Raw genomic sequence first — 19,924 nt, 5'->3', positions numbered from 1 at the left:
TTTCATGTAGAGATGATTGTTTATTCTGAATGTTATTTTCCTTCAGTTATTTTCCATTACTTCATGGATTAATTTTCTGGTTTATCCAGTTCATGTAAGGACAGACATTCACAGTAACAGCTGGTCCAGTACAGGCACGTTTATAACCGCTACTGATTACCCCATAAATCATGTTGTTGTAAATCACTCCACCACCAGAATCACCCTGAGAGAGAAAAATATAATTTGTGTTTAAGTTTCTTCCAAAAGATCTAAAACATACACAGATGATATACAGTAATGTTAGCAGTCAACTTACCTCACGTGTATCTACATTAGGTTCTTTCAGACACAGCCTGTTGTTATACGGCACATGTGCATCACATTGAGAGTTTCTGGTAGGTCCACAGTCAACAACATGCATGTCTGCACACTTTAGATGAGGTGGTTGGCCAGTGACTAGAGAAAAAAAAAAAAGAAAAGAACAAAAGTCATTCATAACCTTTCAAAAGCTAAAATCTTAAGGAAAATGATATTTTCCTTTATTTCTACAAACAATTCAAATATTTTTCAAGCAAAATGTTTTCTTAAAAAAAAACTGCATCTAAAAAGGTGGGAACCTGGCATATAATATATACACTGTAAAAAAAAAAAGAGACAAAAAAACAACAACTTTTTTTTCATACAAAATTAAATATAACTATAATAACACACAAAGCAAAATCAGATTTTAAAATAAACTGACCTAATCAAGAAAATTATTCTTACTTTCATTGTTGTTCTTATCTACCTGGTAATTCCCAAAGCCTGCCACCTGAACGACGTCATTTCTAGAAACAGAAAAAATTGTCACAAATTAATTCCACATCCACCCGTGTCTTGTGAACACAGAATAAAATAATAAATCATAATGATGTACACTGCATGCTGGGGATTTCCAGTCCAGCTACAGCTACTAACTCTGAGTAACTGAGGGTTCAGATATCACACATCACTGTCTGCCACACGTGTTTCATTGTCATTCACTGCGTGTCATGGATGTAACTCCTAAAATCAAAACAAGGAATCTTAACTCTTGATCCAGGCTCAGTGATATTATCGTTGATGTCAGTCAGGTGGAGATGCAGGTATAATGTCAGTCATGGGTTTGAAACTTCACAAGTATGATGTCATCCTGTTGATGGACTACTGCCCTGATCTGCATGATAACCATCTTCTCCTGCTGCATTAACTTGTTTGAACCTTTCTAAATCCCGTTCTGAAAACCGTTCCATGGTTGGATACATTTTTTGCTTCACTGAGCCTCGTGTTATCAGTTAGAGCAACAAACACTGTAAGTGGCTTTCATGGTTTCATTTATAATATTATATCAAATTATATTTTCTTATTACCCTGCTTATTAGTTGTGGGTAATGGATTCCATGACTTCCCTACAAGATGATCTTATATACAATCTCAAAGCTTATTCACTGTTTTTTAAATTCACATTTGTTAAAGGACACCTCTATGAAGACAGATTAGAAGTTCAATATGTTGTATGATTTTCACTTTAGTCAAGCAGCCTTAAAAGGAATCACATTTCTTTCAGTAATGACTTATTTACCCGTTACTCTCATAATGCACTGTGTGACAGGCAGATCCAATATCCAGGACTAAACTCAAAAGCAGCTTTAAATATAGAGTACTTGGCAATGCTAGCTCGGCTATTGCAACAGACAAACAGGACACAGCCAGAAAGAGATCCAGACAAACAAAAGTACAAAACAAAGGACTTAAATGCACACAAAGTAATCAGGCAGATGGGACACATGAGGTAACACACGTGAACTCAATCAGGCAAACAACAGGGGGAGCAAAACTGAACACAACACACACTGAGACTACCAAAATAAGAAGGGAAACAGAGCCAGAGGTTAAACTCCAGACATACAAACCTGGGAAGGACAAAAACCTGCTGCCTGTTACAAACAGACTACACAGTACAGAGTTATTCTTTAGAGGGAATGAATGAAAATGATAATCATTTATTTTAAACTGGTATTAGTATGTTTATTATTACTATATTATATTATTTTTCTTAAATGGTCCTCTTTTATATTCATTCATGTTTCATATTCCACTTGCTGAATGAAATTCACTGTCTAAAAGACATAGAAATACTATTTTTAATGTTGTTAATGATGTTAATGTGTACAGTATAACGTGTCACGGTTCTGGGTCATTTTGACCCAGCATTTTCAGTTTGTTATATTTTTATGTATTATGGTTTTTATGTCTTCTGATTGTCTTGTTTTAATTCCATGTTTCAGTTTATTCTGGTTTAGGGTTTTGTTCTTAGGTTTTATGTCTTGTGCCCTCGTACTTTGTGTAGGTTTAGTTCAGTGTCAAATCTGCGCCTTTGTGGATTGTTACCTGTTTTACTTTGGAGGTCCATGTCTTATGTCAGTGTATTCAGTTTTGCTTCCCCCTGTCTCGTTACTAGGGGTGGGTATCGAAAACCGGTTCTTGTTGAGAACCGGTTCCCACTGTTTCAATTCCTTGGAATTGTTTGCCATTTTTGCAAACGATTCCCTTATCGATTCCAGTCGCCCTGAATGACGTCACCACGTTGCGGAGCGTCATTTACCTGGCAGGAAACATGGCGGCTCAAACGCTCAAAAGTTTGGTTATACTTTACGAGAACGGATGACAACGGGGCAACTTGCAAAGTAGACATTTCATTTAAGGGAGGAAACACTACGAATATGCAAAAGCATTTGCTCACAAAACACACGATAACGTTAAATGAATGTCGCTTCTTTAATTCCGCTCCGGACTCGTGAATCTCAACCCAGCAGCAGCGGTAACGTTTGCACGTCCTCTCCCGTTAATGCGGCAGGTAAATAATCAACTAACAGCGCATATTATGTTAGCGCGATCGGCCTTATTACAAAACCTGCCATTACTGTGCATTTAGGTGACCATGATGAGAGAGACAGACAGAGTCTGGCTCAGATGCTGGCAGTTCTCGCTGAAGTCTACCGGTAGCGTCTCCTTTCAGGCCAGGATAGACGAATGTTACCGAGCAGTGACTAAGTTTGTGGTCAAAGGCTTGCACCCATTTGCCACAGTAGATGCCCCCGATTTTCGGTAAGTGAATGTGTTTAATTGTAGGCAGAGACATTACTGGATATTCTTGTGTAATTGCTACAGAATAATTTATGTTATACTTTGTTATTGCTACAGAAGAATATTTATTTTATTATTTTACATTTACAATTTTTTTTCCTGGGGACCCTGTGACACCCCACTGAAGAGCCGTAGGCTGGATCTCTTAAGATCTCACTGTTAGGTTTGTAAGGCCATGTTACTCCTAAATTTCTATCTTGTTCAAAGAGAAGATATAAAACAAAGTTCTAAGCTAATTGACTTTAGTGTTCTCCTTTTTTAAAAAGAATCGATAAGAGAATCGATAAAGAATCGAATCGTTAAACAGAATCGAAAATGGAATCGGAATCGTGAAAATCTTATCAATACCCATCCCTACTCGTTACCCCTAATTTCTCCCAGCTGCGTCTCCCTCCTGTTTCCCATTCCCTGATTACGCCTCTGTGTATATAAGCCCTGTGTTTTCCTTTGCTCGCTGTCGTGTTGTATCCTCAGAATTGCCTATGTGTTCTTGTCATACCATTCTCAGTTTGGTTTATGTTTTGTTTCATGCCAGCAATAAAGCTGAGGTTCTTTAATTTGCCACTCATTCTCTATGAGTCCTGTATTTTGCGTCCTCATCCCTGCCTGAGGCACCTCAGGCCTGCCACAGAGCCCTGACATAAAGAAAAGTTGGAAGGATTGTACTTGTTATTGAATAGTGGTGCAATCCCACAAAAACATTATGCTTGCTGAGGGAGTTTGTCATTGCTGTTGTTTATGTTTAAACTCCTTCTTTAGTGTAATGTAAGTTTTTACTGTGATATTGTGTTGATTGAGCTGTCCCATATGGAAAAGAAATAGTGAAAACTTATAAAAGACTGGCAGATTTGGCCTATTTCATATAGTGAATCATATAAGGCTGATATGGTTTACTCATGAAAGTGGCCACTTTCATATATTGTTTTAGTAAGTATCCAAACCATACAAGTTTCATTTATATTCAACATTGTGAATAAAGAAATATCATAATACAAATAAATAAAAATAAAAAAGTGGAAAAGTCAGAAAGGATTCAGACTTATTAGGTAAGCGCACAACTTACATTTTGGGAGGATTTGCACAGTCTGGTAAGGCAACGGTTTTCCTGCCTGGTTGTGAAGGAATTTCCAGTAGCATGATGTCATCAATCGTATTTATGCCCACAAAAAATGATCCACGTGTGATTTCCACCTTTTTTTTTTTTATCTGAAGATCGTTGAAATAATAACTTTATCCATGATGGATGAACTCCTAAAGTTGCATACATATCCCTGCACAAGGGGAAATGAGTGTAAGCGACTCCAATTACAGAACATGAGCATTTGAAATACTGTCCTAACTTTTAAATTCTATTAAAAACATTTATAAGTGAAACTGTTGTTTTCTCACCATCCAGGTTCATTTTTCCAGCAGTGGGCTGCAGTCAGAATCCACCGTTCATGGATCAGTGAGCCACCACAGAGACTTTCATGTGTTGCATTGGTTGCCTTTAGTTTCACGTGATACTGACGCTCAGTGTCTGGACACTTTTGGCCTCCATAGATCCTTTTGTGCAAATCTACTCCTGTGCTGACTGTGATGCCTGAAAAAGAAAATAATTTACTCACAACTGGTTGTTTCTTCCATCTGAAGAACAACATATTCTTTCTAGTTAATATAGTTGCAGAAATGTTTCTGCAAAGAGTTGATGAAAAGAAGAAAAAGTACAATCATACTGTAGAGACAGTGTTCCTGATACTGTAACATTCTGACAAATGTATAATAACTGATATCAAAGCAGAGACAAAGAAGAACAAAAACAGTATCTGGTGGTTTAGTGAAAACCTAAATAATCCTTTAGTAACACAGAATTTGTCGCAACCTGAGAAATAAGTGCAATATTTCACTCACCAACACACAGAAGAAGAAGAAGCTTCAGATGAGCCATTGCTGTCATTCAGCTTGCAGTGAATGCTGTGCTGGGACCTTTTAAGCCTCATTTTTTAGTTAGTGATGGATCCACCAATCAAACAGCCTAATGTTATCAACAAACCCCATTGGTTCGTTGGGACAGTTTTCATGCAAATGTTGAACATCTCTTCATCTTAACAAAAAAGTGTCCTCATTATTTGTAGTCTTTGTCATCCATATACTCCAGGAAATGATACTGCATTTGTTAAAATAAGTTGTTTTTTAACAGAATAATTTCAAAGTTGAAGTTAATTTATACACACACAACTTTTTAGGGTGTGTGTATATCTTTTTCTAAGAGTAGCATAAAGGAAAAACTATAAAACATCTGTTCTTCAATTAGCAAGATATTGACTGACTTCATTTAACAATGTTTTTATTTTCTTTTTTGTTTGTATTTTGTATCACACTTTCCTGTATTTTAATAAGTGATACTGCTGAACAACTACGTCTGGCTCACTGAGCACAAAACTCGGGGCCTTAGAATTTCCTGTTCAGTTCGATACTTGCTTATGAGAAGCAACATTTTCAAGAAGCAACACATATCAGTTATGGTAAAAGCCTTAAAACCTTTCTCTGTGCCTCTTTCAGTGGGCAGCTGCAACTTTCTAAGTTTTTGTTGGTATTTCTTATTCTTTCAGCGCAGCTTAGTCATTCATGTTCGCATGGATAAATAATAATACTCATAATCAAATATAAATCAATTTTTGGATAAAAAGTTGTTTGACATCCTCCCGGATCATATTCTTAGCTTTTTAATAACAGCACAATTTTAATAATAATCAGTTTGTTTCTTTGATTTTTCATCATATTTTTCTGATATTCACTCTGTGCTGTTTCAGATCAGTTTGTGATGTGTCCAGGTGACAAAGCCTTTTGGGTCAAATTTGTGATATTTTGCTAAGTAAATTAAAGTGGCCTTTGTCTTGACTGTTGTCACATATGATGATGTTTCAAAGGTTCTGCTATGGGCTCAGATGGTGCAACAGAAGATTAAATTTTTAGTTTTATTTTTTTCTTACCCGGACTAAAAACATATGCAGCAGTTTTTCTCAACTAGTCTGTAACACTTTCTGACACGTTCTTTAGACGGACTCAGGCGCACAACAGGAATTCCTTGTGAAAGAAGACAGTGCGTTTATTTAGTGAGAAAACACCAGGTGAATACATGTACAGAGTGCCAGTGAAAAGGCGGTCCGGGGCTCCAGGGTCCGAAGGAAACAGGGAAAGGGTCCAACATGCTCCACTCTCTCACAGAAAAGTCCAATTCCTCTCCTCCGCTGCTCCTCTCGCTCACATACTCAAACTGTGGCCACAAGTTTGCATCATGGCGCTGATCCAGAATCCTTCCCTTATTGTTAATTCCTAGTGCTATAATAAAAAAGCGATAAGAATAAAAATATGAAGTAATAAATATACAATAATGTATGTATGATGATTCAATTTGTTTGACTATCCACTCTGTGCAGGCACAACGTTTATGTATTATTGTATAAAATACAATCATGTATTTTCTTTAAAATGTGTTTTTTGAACATCATAATTACAATAATCCAATCCATAATTGTGTTTTCTTGTCATTGTCTTTTCAAAGCAAACAGGAGTTTAAACCACAGCAGTGAAATATGAGCTGAGTCAACTGAAGGTGAACAAGAAAGAGCCTGACACAGCTGTTGTGTTGTGCAGTTTCACCTGCAGTATATAACATATCAGACTAGAGTTATGTCCTACAGCTTTGGTTCCTGAGAGTGTGAAACGTTAACATGGTCCTTGTGTGTGTGTGTGCACAATGTTTCTTTACAAGTGAAACTAGAACCACTAGGTTCTAGGTTGGCTCTGTTGGCTCTGCTGCTGCTTTGTTTGCTTTACTTCCAAACTTTCTGCATTTAGCAAATAGCCTCTTTTGCTGTCAGCTAATCAAACAGAGGCAAGCAGAGCGAGTCTGTCACCTTCCTCCCTAAACTTGATTAAATATTACCACAGTGTAATAGTGTACATATAGTTGAGGACAGAGAGACAAAACAGGTGAGATGAGGAAGTGAAGAGAGAATTATGCAGTTTTCCCACTCCCACCTGATAAAACCATCTGTTTTGTTTCTCATGACACTTCTTTCTCTCTGATTCTTTCACTGTCTGTTAACACAGAAGACTTTATTCATAGAGTTGTTGTTTTTCAACGTTTTTATTTTGTTCTGTTCCATTTTGGCATTTTGTTTTGCACAGTATGAGTGCTGCACACTTTGGAGGAAGAATGAAATAGTTGCTAATAGTATTTTTGTCAGACTGTGCCATGTATGTATCATGGTCCTGGGCCATGTTGGCCCAGTATTCTTAGTTTTCTTGTATGTTTGTATTTTGTTCCCTATTTAGGCCATGTTTCCTGAGTTGCCCTGTTGTGTTGTTCCCTGAGTGTTTTCCCTTCATGGCTTTTACCCCCTGTGTGCCCCTCTGTGTATCTGTGAGCCCTCGTCCCTCCTTGTTTCATTCCATGTTTCCCCAGCCCACTATGCCCGCGCTCTCTCTCTCTCCTCCTGTTTGCACCTCTGTGTACTTCCTGTTTTACTTTGACAGTCTCCCGTCAGTGTTGTTTACTCCTGCCATGTCATGTTATGTTTATCTGTGTCAGCTGTGTTCCCATGTGTGGCCACTTCCCCTGATCATCCCTCTTGTGTATTTAGTCTCTGTGTTTCATGTAGTCTGTGTCGCGTCGTCTGTGTTACCACCCCCTGTGTTCCGTATCTCCAGCCATAGCTTTTCCTTAGTTTATGTCCAGTTTAGGTTTCTGTTTGAACTATTACTCTTATGCTGCCCTCACTCTGTTTTGTTCCTTTCATCAGCCAGAATAAAGGCTCGCTTTTGTTTAACTCCACTCCTGCATCCTCGCTTGTGTTCGCTCCTGGGTCCTCCACACACATTTCCGCACGGTCTGCCTCCGCAGGCCGTGACAGTACGACGCGACCATGCCGGACCCAGCGACACACGAGAGGAAGATCATCCAGACGGTGGAGTCACTATGTACTAAATGGCTGCAGTGTTCCGGAGTGGAGGAACGGGAGGAGTTAGCCCGGCAAGTGGGAGTATGCGCGTCTGTATTTCCCTGGTTATGGGAGGCACTACACCCACTGATCGTTGACTTTCTCGTCACCACTCTCCAACTCCATCCGCAGCCGCAGCGGCCCGGTGTGCGTGTGCCTTCGCCAGAGCCATGCTGTTGCGATGTTACCCCACTGCCTCATGAGCCAGTGGCAGTCAGAGTCGGAACGGTGAGGCTCACCACCGACACACCGTTGGCTCCCGCTTCATCGGCTTCCGCATCTTCGCCACCGCCTGACTGCACGGAGATGCCCGAGGCTGTGGACTTCGGTGAGGAGGAGCGGCAGCAGGTGTTGCGGGCGTATCGGGAGGACAAGCTACGCTGGAAGCCCTGGCTTATCTCTGAGGAGGAGCTCCCGCTAGCCGTCCCGCCTCGGACCGGCCGCCCGCCCTCGCCGCCTCGGTCGGACTACTTTTCTCCCGCTTATTATCTGGCGCGGATGTGGTCGGAAGACGAGGAGCCGGTCGCCACAGAGATCCACGATTCGCCCACCACCACTTCAAGGAAAAAGCGGCATTCTCGCCGCCATCGCGCACCGCTACGTCCCGCCTCGCAGCCACCCTCAGTTCAGTTAGCTCCCTCGCAGCCACCCTCAGTTCAGTTAGCTCCCTCGCAGCCACCCTCAGTTCAGTTAGCTCCCTCGCAGCCACCCTCAGTTCAGTCAGCTACCCTCCTGGAAGCCCCCGCTGCCTGGTATTCTCAGCATCGGCATCTTTTCCCGTCAAGATTTATCGCTAAATCATTTGATCCTCCCTTAGGAGAGAGACTGCATCCTCGCTGCCTTCACCCCAGTACACCAGTGTCACCTACCCCGCAGCCACTTTCAGCTCAGTTTCCAGAGCCACCTGTTTCAGTTCAGGCCCCAGTAGCTCCAGTGCCGCCTGTAGCGCAGGCCCCAGTAGCTCCAGTGCCGCCTGTAGCGCAGACCCCAGTAGCTCCAGTGCCGCCTGTAGCGCAGGCCCCAGTAGCTCCAGTGCCGCCTGTAGCGCAGGCCCCAGTAGCTCCAGTGCCGCCTGTAGCGCAGGCCCCAGTAGCTCAGCTCCCCGCGTCTCCAGTGGCCCAGTCCCCGATGGCAGTACGGTCCGCTGGTCAGCTTAACATTCAGCCAGGGGTCCCAAATCTCTCTGGCTCTGCATCGGCTCCTGCTGGGAGCTCGGACGAGCTCATCCAGGACTCCGCGGCTCCCACGCCGCCATCTACCTCGTCAGCTGGGGGGCCCGAGGAGCCCGTTCAGCCTCCTGTCTCCGCTGGAGGGTCCGAGGGGCCCGTTCAGCCTCCTGTCTCCGCTAGAGGGTCCGAGGGGCCCGTTCAGCCTCCTGTCTCCGCTGGAGGGTCCGAGGGGCCCGTTCAGCCTCCTGTCTCCGCTGGAGGGTCCGAGGGGCCCGTTCAGCCTCCTGTCTCCGCTGGAGGGTCCGAGGGGCCCGTTCAGCCTCCTGTCTCCGCTGGAGGGTCCGAGGGCCCCGTTCAGCCTCCTGTGTTAGGGAAAATATTCTAAAACACTTCTTCAGTAAAGACTCAGAGAAGAGAAACACACAGAGTTCTTGCTAGCAAGGGCAGCCTCCAGACTGAGACTCGCCCTGAGCTTTGCCCTGGTCTTTATTTATACTTCAGTGGTGTGTGTGTGTGTGTGTGTGTGTGTGTGTGTGTGTGTGTGTGTGTGTGTGTGTGTGTGTGTGTGTGTGTGTGATGTGATCAAAGGGTCATATACATGAAAGAACAAAGGGTACATCCTTGGTCATAAAGAGGGTAGTCTCCCCCACCCTAGATGGCACGGTGAGGAAGTCCAGCAGTTAAAGCACTTAGACTAAAACAGACATAGCTACGTTAAAACAATAAAACAAGGTACGACCTCTCCCACGCTCCCAGGATGTGGGGGTGAACCAAGCCTGCTAAAAATCACACATCCTGTAACTACCAAATAACTACAAACAGCATCCTACCATAAGCAAACTTATATCACTAAAAGATTATACTGACTACTAAATACAATTTTCCATTGACATTCCCGCCTGTTGTCAGAAAAAACTTTTAAAGTGAGATATCAGTTTGTAACATCTTGTCGTACATTTTCTGTCACATCGTCATTAATCACACAAAGTCTTCATGTTCCAACAGGCCAAAGTTATCATCATCATTTGTCACAGCTGCATATGCAGCAACAGTAGAAAATATTATGCGGTTAATCATGAGTCTTAGGCATGGCAATATACACGTTACAAAAACACAAAATAAAAATAAAAATATCCCAACTCCGATGAGTAGTCTTTTTAACACCTGTAACCAGGAGCCAGTGTATAGCCAAGAGAACCAGTCACTTGTATCACTTACATAGTCCTGATTTTGAGCCTGCTGGATCTGTCTCAAAACATTCAGGGCGTCAGTCATGTTTGATGAATGCACGTCGTCTGGTATGTAAGTGCAGCATGTGGTATTAAGAAGGACGCAAAACCCCCCTTTTTCTGCTAATATCATGTCCAGAGCTACTTGATGTTGCATCGCTGTAATCCGTAATGCATCAATTTCCTGGTTCTGCTGTTCGTTGATCTTACATGAAGCGTTCAGGAAAAGTCCAAACCGGTAATCCAGAGTTTCAATTCTCAGCATGTTTTTTCCAGCTCCCACCCAGGGGAACAATGAATGGAGTACTTTCTGTCCAGTAGTCCATAACTTGAATTCCTCGGGCACATCGCCTCCCCATATCGGGTCATGTGGTTGAAGTTCAGGAATCGCTAATCTTCTTTTCCGGCGTACTGTAGAAGTGGTGTTCACTGCAGTCATCCTGAAGGTGTGGTCTGACAGGAATATAGGAGCACATGTTCCTGTCCAGTCTGGGGGCAGTATGAAATATGCCCGTTGTCCACATAACCAGGCCATTCCTTGCACCCAGTACGTGCCGTTAGAGGGCCCACTCATGTTCACAGGTGCGCCCTCTCCGTGGCTTGCAGTTTGGACACAATTTGTGGTGTCTCCAAGGGGTCTGTTACCTTTCTCTTGCTGGTAATACATGGAGTGGTTATTTCCGGTATTTTGCAGGCAGTTGAAATGGTCAGAAGCAATTGAATTGGCCTCTATCAACCCCCATCACCTCACTTCAGGCCTTCATCCTGCGGTAGGAATACTTATGACTCTTCTACTGTCCATCCTCTGCAGAAAAACCTCTTTGTAGAAAGGGTGCTGGGTCCAGTTATCTTACTGGCGTTATGATCCCAGCAGTCTTCAATGTGCCAGCGTATGCACAGTATAGTGACACAGCATTAGGTGATGTTCATAGGAAACTGCTGTCATCACCACCATAGCTTCTGGTTCCTGTGCTCTCACAGAATCATGATATCATCCTTAGATTCCTTCTGCGCTGTCGATGGAGCTTGGCACGCTCCCCTCATCCTTCAGGTGCCCATCTTCTGTCCACAATCTCCTCTGTTGGCCTCTGGAAAGCCCTTTTGGCACAGCTCTCATTCCAACGCAGTTTCATGGTCCTTGCTGTGGCTCCAAAGTCTGATCTCATGATGGGCCCCAACCAGCTCGACCTTTGACCTCAACCACTGCCTGGGCTGTCAGTTATGCCTGGAATGGTTCTCGCTTCTCACTGGGCCTCTGAAGATTTCTCAGGAGATTACTGCTGCACCTGTATTTCCTTGCTAGGAGGAAAAACTTCTAGAGCATGTCAACAATCATCAAACCACATTCTTTAGTTCAGTGAACTTCACTTATAGGCCATCAAAGCCTCATCTGAACATGGATGCATCACTTGCATAGGTTTAATACCTGTAAATAAACGGTTAATCACACAAATCGCCACAAAAATTATATAAAACAAAATTTTATGTTAATTCTGAAATTTTATGTTAATTTATTGTTTCATATTAATCCTGGATCCCTTCTCTTGACACATGGACACTCCCATGAGTCAACTCATCAAAATCAGATTCCTGTCTTAAAGAAAAAGATTAGCTAGATCATATCCCAGGTAACATCAGGGCATCTCCTCCTCTGGAGCAGCACCACCCTGGACCTATAATCCTGCAATAAAATGTTAGTGTGTTTTGCATAACACCTGGCTCTGCCAGGAGCCTGCATACACACCATCATGGCCTGGAAAGCAAAATCTGGAAGTGAAATCAAACTTCACACCTATAAACAATTATATCATAAAAGTAATAAGCATTCAGCACTAGCAAGACAAGTGTCATGTGCAGGTTTTCTCAAATCAGTAAACTACAATTAATACCATAATTTGCCTCAGACATGGATCATCCCATGTACTCAGTCAACAGTAATGTAATCAGTGACTTCTCGTAAGCAAAGTCACTCCACTCATATATTATTTATGGGCTCAAGAGTGGCCAGCAAATGAGCCCATATTAACTATTCCATAACACTGCATCTCTTATTTGTTTGTCTCATGTCACTTGTCCGCTTCAGCTGAATCTTTTACATGCAGTCTCCAAAAACAAACATTGGCAACACACATTGATTATCCTGGTGGGCAGGCGTCAGCCATCCACATTCCAGAGGTGCCATAAAAACACCATAAAGTTAGCCATCCCTAGCTGTAGAAAGAATGTCATTCACATATAAACCCAGAAATCCTGTAGTAAAAAAACATTAACTAATCCTCTTATAAATCACATGATCAAACACATGAAAAACTGCAATGCTGCAGAAGAGAAAATGCAAATGTTAGCGCTGCGCAGGCATATGCATACTTTGTCACCGTTACCTCTATAAGCAACACAAGGTAGTGAATAACACCCCTGGTAGATGCACAGACACAGAAAATGGCATTTCAAAGGTTAAACCATTATGCAACCTCGAATGTTGCTGTCATCTTTCTGCTCCTGTAACAAAAAAAAAACCCCACATAAATTCATCCACCCTTTTGTCCTGTCTAGGTGGAGGTTAACCTTGAGTCGTGGTCAAGTCCTGTCAGTTTTTACCAGTCAGTTTTATTTCTCCTTTACTCATACATTCATACATTCATTTTTTCTTTCTTTGCTGATAGTGGAACCTATCGTCGCATTTAGTTTCCACTCCCAGCAAAATGACGTCATTTCAAAAGAGAAAGAAGAACTTTAGCTAGGATTACATCGCTGAATCCTTTTTTTAGGCTGGGACACTTATAATAAGCAGCCTTCTCCAAAGCCCATTTTAATGTGGAGAAAACTCACTTGACACAATTTTCTCGACAACGTGTAGCACTTTTAATTCCCGACGTGCAGATCTGCTTAAAGAAAAAAATAGACAAACAAAATCAGTGCTTGTTCAAAAGATAAAAATGAAAAATAACAGAGATTATCAAACCAAACTTTCAATGCACTGTAAAAGTATCAAAATAAAAAGGCCTTGTTAAGTCATGACACAAACTCCTCATCTCAGGTAAATCATACCATTAGCATGGTTCATCATACCATCATACTAATCGGCAGGCTCGACTTCACAACAGAAAAAAATAAAAATAAAAATCATCAGCTAGATTCACTCCAAATCAATCATCAGCTGCACAAAACACAACATAACCCTAATGTCTTATTAGCTATGAGTTTAATCACCAGGTCTGTGCTCTTCACTCATCTAAACCACAGATCTATTTTATTCAATTTTTCCTTTTTTCCTTCATCATAAAACATGTGACATGCTGTCATGCACTTCACAAAAGACGTTTGTTCTGACGTATTCAGAGTTGTGTATCTAAATACAGGATTCACTCGCACATCAAAACAGGAAACTCAGTGTTTTAGAGTCTCCACTCAACACACAACAACTCCAACACATCTCATTCACTCGTGCTAGAATTCAATCACCTTTCATTAATCTAAAACCGATCAACTAATTTGCATATCAGCTATTAACCCACTAAGTTGACAGGACAACAGGAAAGCATGTTCAAAATAGTATCACAAAAGACAATTTCCCTCATACAGTAAATTACTTGCTGCATCAATCAAGCAGGAAGCTTCTCCCAATTTACCATTTTAACACTAAATTTATTGTCTGATCACTGATTTATCAAACCAGGATCCTTTTTTCCCACAACAGTTAAATTGTTGTCCTGCAACCTAGAGCGTCAATTTCTTTTCTTTAGGATAAATTCAGTATTTGATAACAAGTGTCTACTAAATTGACACTATTTTAACACTGATGAAAGATAACAAGCTAATTTTCATTGCATGTGTTTGTGTTATTAGGCAGGTTTAATGCATGTCTGTGGAGCTGCATCTCCAGCAGAGCATGTTCTTAAAACTGCCTTTCCTACACATTTCTCTACTGTTATTTAATAATTTCTTAACTAATGTGCTATAAGTCCACTGGTTTTTGCATCACACGAGGTGACTTGGACAAGATGATAAACAGACTGACATGCTTAAAATGTTGTCTAATCTTCATGAGCTCTCTTGTGTTTGGAAGTGTTAGTAGGGTTAATGCATGTTCTTCTTGTCTGTGTGATTTTGTATATGATGTATATGTTTTTTATATTTGCATATATCCAGACTCCTTCTCAATTTTCCAACTTAAGCAGTCAGTTTTCTTTTCCCCAGGTTTGCTAACCCAAATTTTGATTTCCCACATTAAATAACAGCATTCCTCTGTGTTCTCACCTAGTCTTCTCACTCTGTTGTCCTCTCACTCTTTTGTCCTCTCCCACTTCAACAGTCCAACAGCCGGCAGTTCTCCTTCAGCTTTGTCCTGTGTTCCACTGTCTCTTCTTGCCATTTTACTCCACAGGTGGCAAATGTCAAACTCCAACTGTTCAGTTCTCCTCAAACGTTTTCTTCACATGCACAGTGAAGTTTCAGCTTGTTGTAAACACAGTGCCATTCATCCAATCAGTCAGGATGATGGGTTTGCTCTTCTTCTCTGATGCTGTTTGTCCACATTGCTGCTGCTTTGCTGGGACTCTTTGTTCAGGACTTGCTGCTGTCTCTTTATCTACCATTTTATTGCTCTTTGGAGCTGCATTCTTCAGGGAGGAGTGAGCACTTGCTTGTGAGGTTGAGAGACACACGGTGCTGTAAATAAGTCAGCCAGAAACTTGGCCTGCATGTTTCCAATGATGTTAAACTATAACTTTCTTCCGACTGCTGCATGTGGAAAATTGATTCAGGTCTGTTTTTCACCTGAAAGTGACAAACTAAGACATTTTCATTATTATCATCACTGCTTAATCAACACACATCTCTCTCTCTCTGCTTTTGTGAACAGTCCTTTCTTAAAAGCAGAAAATAAGATTGTAGTTGTTCTTGGCTGATCAACACAAAACCTTTTTTCCTATAATTATTTTTCATCTACAATGTAAATTTTGTCTCTTTTTCACTCTTTTTTTTTTTCTTCTTTACAATAGCTGGTGACCTGCAGAATCACCACTCAGACAATCAAAGGCAATTACTTTTACACAGCACACAAAAACACTGTGACGTCAGACACATTCACACTCACTTTGTCATCTGCAAAAATAAATCACATGGCTGATGATATGTGCCATGGTGATCCGTAAATATGATCACCAGTTTAACTATTTTTCAACCCAACAAAACAAATAAACAAAAACATGATGCTGATGTTATGAACACTCTACACACAAGTCAAGATGCAGGAAAACTGCTCATGGAAACGCTGCACACTCCAGTTATCACAGTTATAGTTCTGTTTGTGTGAATTATCTGCTTTCATTATTAATACCAGTTTATAGGTTGTTATCTTTTTTATTATTAGTTTGAATGCATCAAAATTAAGTTGTAATTTAGCTTTTTGTTTATTTTACTTTACTCCTCTTGCATTTATATCTATTCAGTCGGGTCTGTTTCCAACCCTTTTTAAACTACTTCAAACTACTGTGATCTCTAATTTTCGCTGGGTGAGGGATTATTATGTTCTTCCTAGTCTGAACTGCTCTCTTCACCTGAGCTGCTATCCTATTCTGAGTTACTGTCTACTTTGTTTCTTCTACCTCTTGCTCTTCCACGATGCATTCCTCTCTCTTTCTTTTGGATTAATCGTGCTCCGGCTTGCTGTTTTTCTAGACATTTCTCATCAGGTGTTAATTTCACTTGTTTAGCCCCCATTTTCAAAGATTTTGCTGGGCCATCGCTGGCACGCTTGACTTCAAAGTGGTTTACTGATACGGCCTTCGACTTCACCCTAACGGTGAAGCGGTATCAGTTTTATGAGTTGAAACTCAACCGTTCTCCTTTGTCACCAGCACGTGAGCCTCAGCAAAGAAAACAAAAATGGAAGTAGTTCAGCAGCGTATTGTGCTGTAAAATCAACTTACTTCCAGACACATACACACACATAGACATTTGCGCGCTAATTTGTCACGAGATAATTTCAGCTACCTCTAAAACTAGTCAAATTCGGCTCCTTCCGGCGAACCCAACCTATTTTAATTCCTCTGTCTCAACGTGTTTTCATTTGAATTTGTCACGAAGTAATTTCGGCTACCTCTAAAACCTAAGTCTAATTCAGCTCCTTTCGGCGAACCCAACCTAATTTATCACGTTTCTTTAAACCTTTGCGGCCGTCTTATATACCAAAATAGTGTTTCTCACCCCTGACGTCCCACTGGTGATTCAGATCATTGGACTGAATCCCACCGCCATGGACCAGATTATAACACCGGCCCAGACCCGAATTTAACGTCCTGGGGCTCTCTCCTCATCCAAGAGGGCTGTGCACAGGCTTCGGTGCTGGCTCCCCACGGCGTCAGGAATCAGTGCTGGATCTTGGAACAGAGTCACAGATAACAATTCTGATATTTTCTGATCCGGCTACGAAGGACCAAATCAATGTTAGGGAAAATATTCTAAAACACTTCTTCAGTAAAGACTCAGAGAAGAGAAACACACAGAGTTATTGCTAGCAAGGGCAGCCTCCAGACTGAGACTCGCCCTGAGCTTTGCCCTGGTCTTTATTTATACTTCAGTGGTGTGTGTGTGTGTGTGTGTGTGTGTGTGTGTGTGTGTGTGTGTGTGTGTGTGTGTGTGTGTGTGTGTGTGTGTGATGTGATCAAAGGGTCATATACATGAAAGAACAAAGGGTACATCCTTGGTCATAAAGAGGGTAGTCTCCCCCACCCTAGATGGCACGGTGAGGAAGTCCAGCAGTTAAAGCACTTAGACTAAAACAGACATAGCTACGTTAAAACAATAAAACAAGGTACGACCTCTCCCACGCTCCCAGGATGTGGGGGTGAACCAAGCCTGCTAAAAATCACACATCCTGTCACTACCAAATAACTACAAACAGCATCCTACCATAAGCAAACTTATATCACTAAAAGATTATACTGACTACTAAATACAATTTTCCATTGACACCTGTCTCCGCTGGAGGGCCCGAGGAGCCCATCCAGCCACCGTCTGCTGCAGCTCCAGCCTGTGCTTCGTCTGCTGCAGCCTCAGAGCCTTCGTCTGCTGCAGCCTCAGAGCCTTCGTCTGCTGCAGCCTCAGAGCCTTCGTCTGCTGCAGCCTCAGAGCCTTCGTCTGCTGCAGCTCCAGCCTGTGCTTCGTCTGCTGCAGCTCCAGCCTGTGCTTCGTCTGCTGCAGCCTCAGAGCCTTCGTCTGCTGCAGCCTCAGAGCCTTCGTCTGCTGCAGCCTCAGAGCCTTCGCCTGCTGCAGCCTCAGAGCCTTCGTCTGCTGCAGCCTCAGAGCCTTCGTCTGCTGCAGCCTCAGAGCCTTCGTCTGCTGCAGCCTCAGAGCCTTCCACTGCTGCAGCTCCAGCCTGTGCTTCGTCTGCTGCAGCTCCAGCCTGTCCTTCGTCTGCTGCAGCCTCAGAGCCTTCGTCTGCTGCAGCCTCAGAGCCTTCGTCTGCTGCAGCCTCAGAGCCTTCGTCTGCTGCAGCCTCCGAGTCTTCGTCTGCTGCAGCTCCAGCCTCCGAGTCTTCGTCTGCTGCAGCTCCAGCCTCCGAGTCTTCGTCTGCTGCAGCTCCAGCCTCCGAGTCTTCGTCTGCTGCAGCTCCAGCCTCCGAGTCTTCGTCTGGCCCAGCCTCCGAGTCTTCGTCTGGCCCAGCCTCCGAGTCTTCGTCTGGCCCAGCCTCCGAGTCCTCGTCTGGCCCAGCCTCCGAGTCTTCGTCCTCGTCTGGCCCAGCCTCCGAGTCTTCGTCCTCGTCTGGCCCAGCCTCCGAGTCTTCGTCCTCGTCTGGTCCTGCCTCGTCTGGTCCTGCCTCGTCTGGTCCTGCCTCGACTGGTCCTGTGCCCACCAGGCCATGGCCAGCACGCCTGAGACTGGAGAGCCGCCGCTGCCTTCCGCGCGGCCGGCCCCCTGAACTGCTCCGTCGTCTCCTCCGCCGCCGCCGCTGCCTTCCGCGCGGCCGGCCTCCTGAACTGCTCCGTCGTCTCCTCCGCCGTTGCCTTCCGCGCGGCCGGCCTCCGGACCAGCTCTGTCACCTGTGCCACCCGCCCGGTCGCCCCCCCGACCGTGTGACCCGTGAACTTTTGTGCCGGTGGGCTCTGGGTCGGCCCCCTGAACTTTATTTGAACTATGGTCTTGTGCTCCTGTGTTTTCTGTTGCTCGTTTTTGTTTTCTGTTCCGGGCCCTCCGTCCTGGGCCCCCGCCGCCCTGGGTCGTTTCTGTTTGGTTTTTGTTTTCCTGTGTTTGGGCTGTCTGGAGCCAGCCCTTATGGGGGGGGGTGATGTCATGGTCCTGATGTCATGTTGGCCCAGTATTCTTAGTTTTCTTGTATGTTTGTATTTTGTTCCCTATTTAGGCCATGTTTCCTGAGTTGCCCTGTTGTGTTGTTCCCTGAGTGTTTTCCCTTCATGGCTTTTACCCCCTGTGTGCCCCTCTGTGTATCTGTGAGCCCTCGTCCCTCCTTGTTTCATTCCATGTTTCCCCAGCCCACTATGCCCGCGCTCTCTCTCTCTCCTCCTGTTTGCACCTGTGTACTTCCTGTTTTACTTTAACAGTCTCCCGTCAGTGTTGTTTACTCCTGCCATGTCATGTTATGTTTATCTGTGTCAGCTGTGTTCCCATGTGTGGCCACTTCCCCTGATCATCCCTCTTGTGTATTTAGTCTCTGTGTTTCATGTAGTCTGTGTCGCGTCGTCTGTGTTACCACCCCCTGTGTTCCGTATCTCCAGCCATAGCTTTTCCTTAGTTTATGTCCAGTTTAGGTTTCTGTTTGAACTATTACTCTTATGCTGCCCTCACTCTGTTTTGTTCCTTTCATCAGCCAGAATAAAGGCTCGCTTTTGTTTAACTCCACTCCTGCATCCTCGCTTGTGTTCGCTCCTGGGTCCTCCACACACATTTCCGCACGGTCTGCCTCCGCAGACCGTGACAGTATGTCACCATAAATTCACTCAACAGTCGTGTTTACCGTTCTCTACATGTACAAGTGCTCTACATGTACTATGGTCCAGTGGGTGCTGCACAGTCTCCTGTTCTAACATTTAATCAGTCTCTTGGTGCTACATGACTCGTGCACATGAGCAACTAACAGATGATCACTCGAAACAGGAAGTATCTGTGCTCAATTTTCAGTGTCATGGCAAACGCTGTGGAGTATATTTTATGATCACTGACCATGATTTCAAAATACTTATTTGAGAAGTGGTTGTAATATTAACTTTGAGCCTTTTATTTTTGATGACAGATCATATTGACTGATTGTTCTGAGAGGCTGTGGCTGAGAATATTAAAAGATGGAATCAGAAAAAGGAAGATGAAAAAGGAATAGAGAAGGACACGGGGAAAAGAAAAGAAAAATATAAAGTGCGATGATGCAGAGTAGAGAGAG

General features: G+C 43.2%; 2 long non-coding RNA genes across 2 annotated transcripts; both read right to left on the bottom strand.

Moving 5' to 3' along the window:
• LOC145429564 (uncharacterized) lies at nucleotides 1-1,574 on the bottom strand. Its single transcript, XR_013909809.1, has 2 exons — nucleotides 299-1,574; nucleotides 1-205 (listed from the first exon to the last, which is right to left on the bottom strand). It is a non-coding gene; the product is annotated as an uncharacterized LOC145429564 (long non-coding RNA).
• A 4,638-nt stretch (nucleotides 1,575-6,212) lies between these two features.
• On the bottom strand, nucleotides 6,213-15,958 carry LOC145429566 (uncharacterized). The gene is made up of 2 exons (XR_013909811.1): nucleotides 14,788-15,958; nucleotides 6,213-6,468 (listed from the first exon to the last, which is right to left on the bottom strand). It is a non-coding gene; the product is annotated as an uncharacterized LOC145429566 (long non-coding RNA).
• Between the last annotated feature and the right edge of the window lie 3,966 nt (nucleotides 15,959-19,924).

The sequence above is a fragment of the Astatotilapia calliptera genome, chromosome 6, assembly GCF_964374335.1.
Source record: "Astatotilapia calliptera chromosome 6, fAstCal68.1, whole genome shotgun sequence".
NCBI classification, from domain to species: domain Eukaryota; kingdom Metazoa; phylum Chordata; class Actinopteri; order Cichliformes; family Cichlidae; genus Astatotilapia; species Astatotilapia calliptera.
Note: the sequence above shows the minus strand (reverse complement) of the source record. Positions and strands in the feature narration are given on the sequence as shown.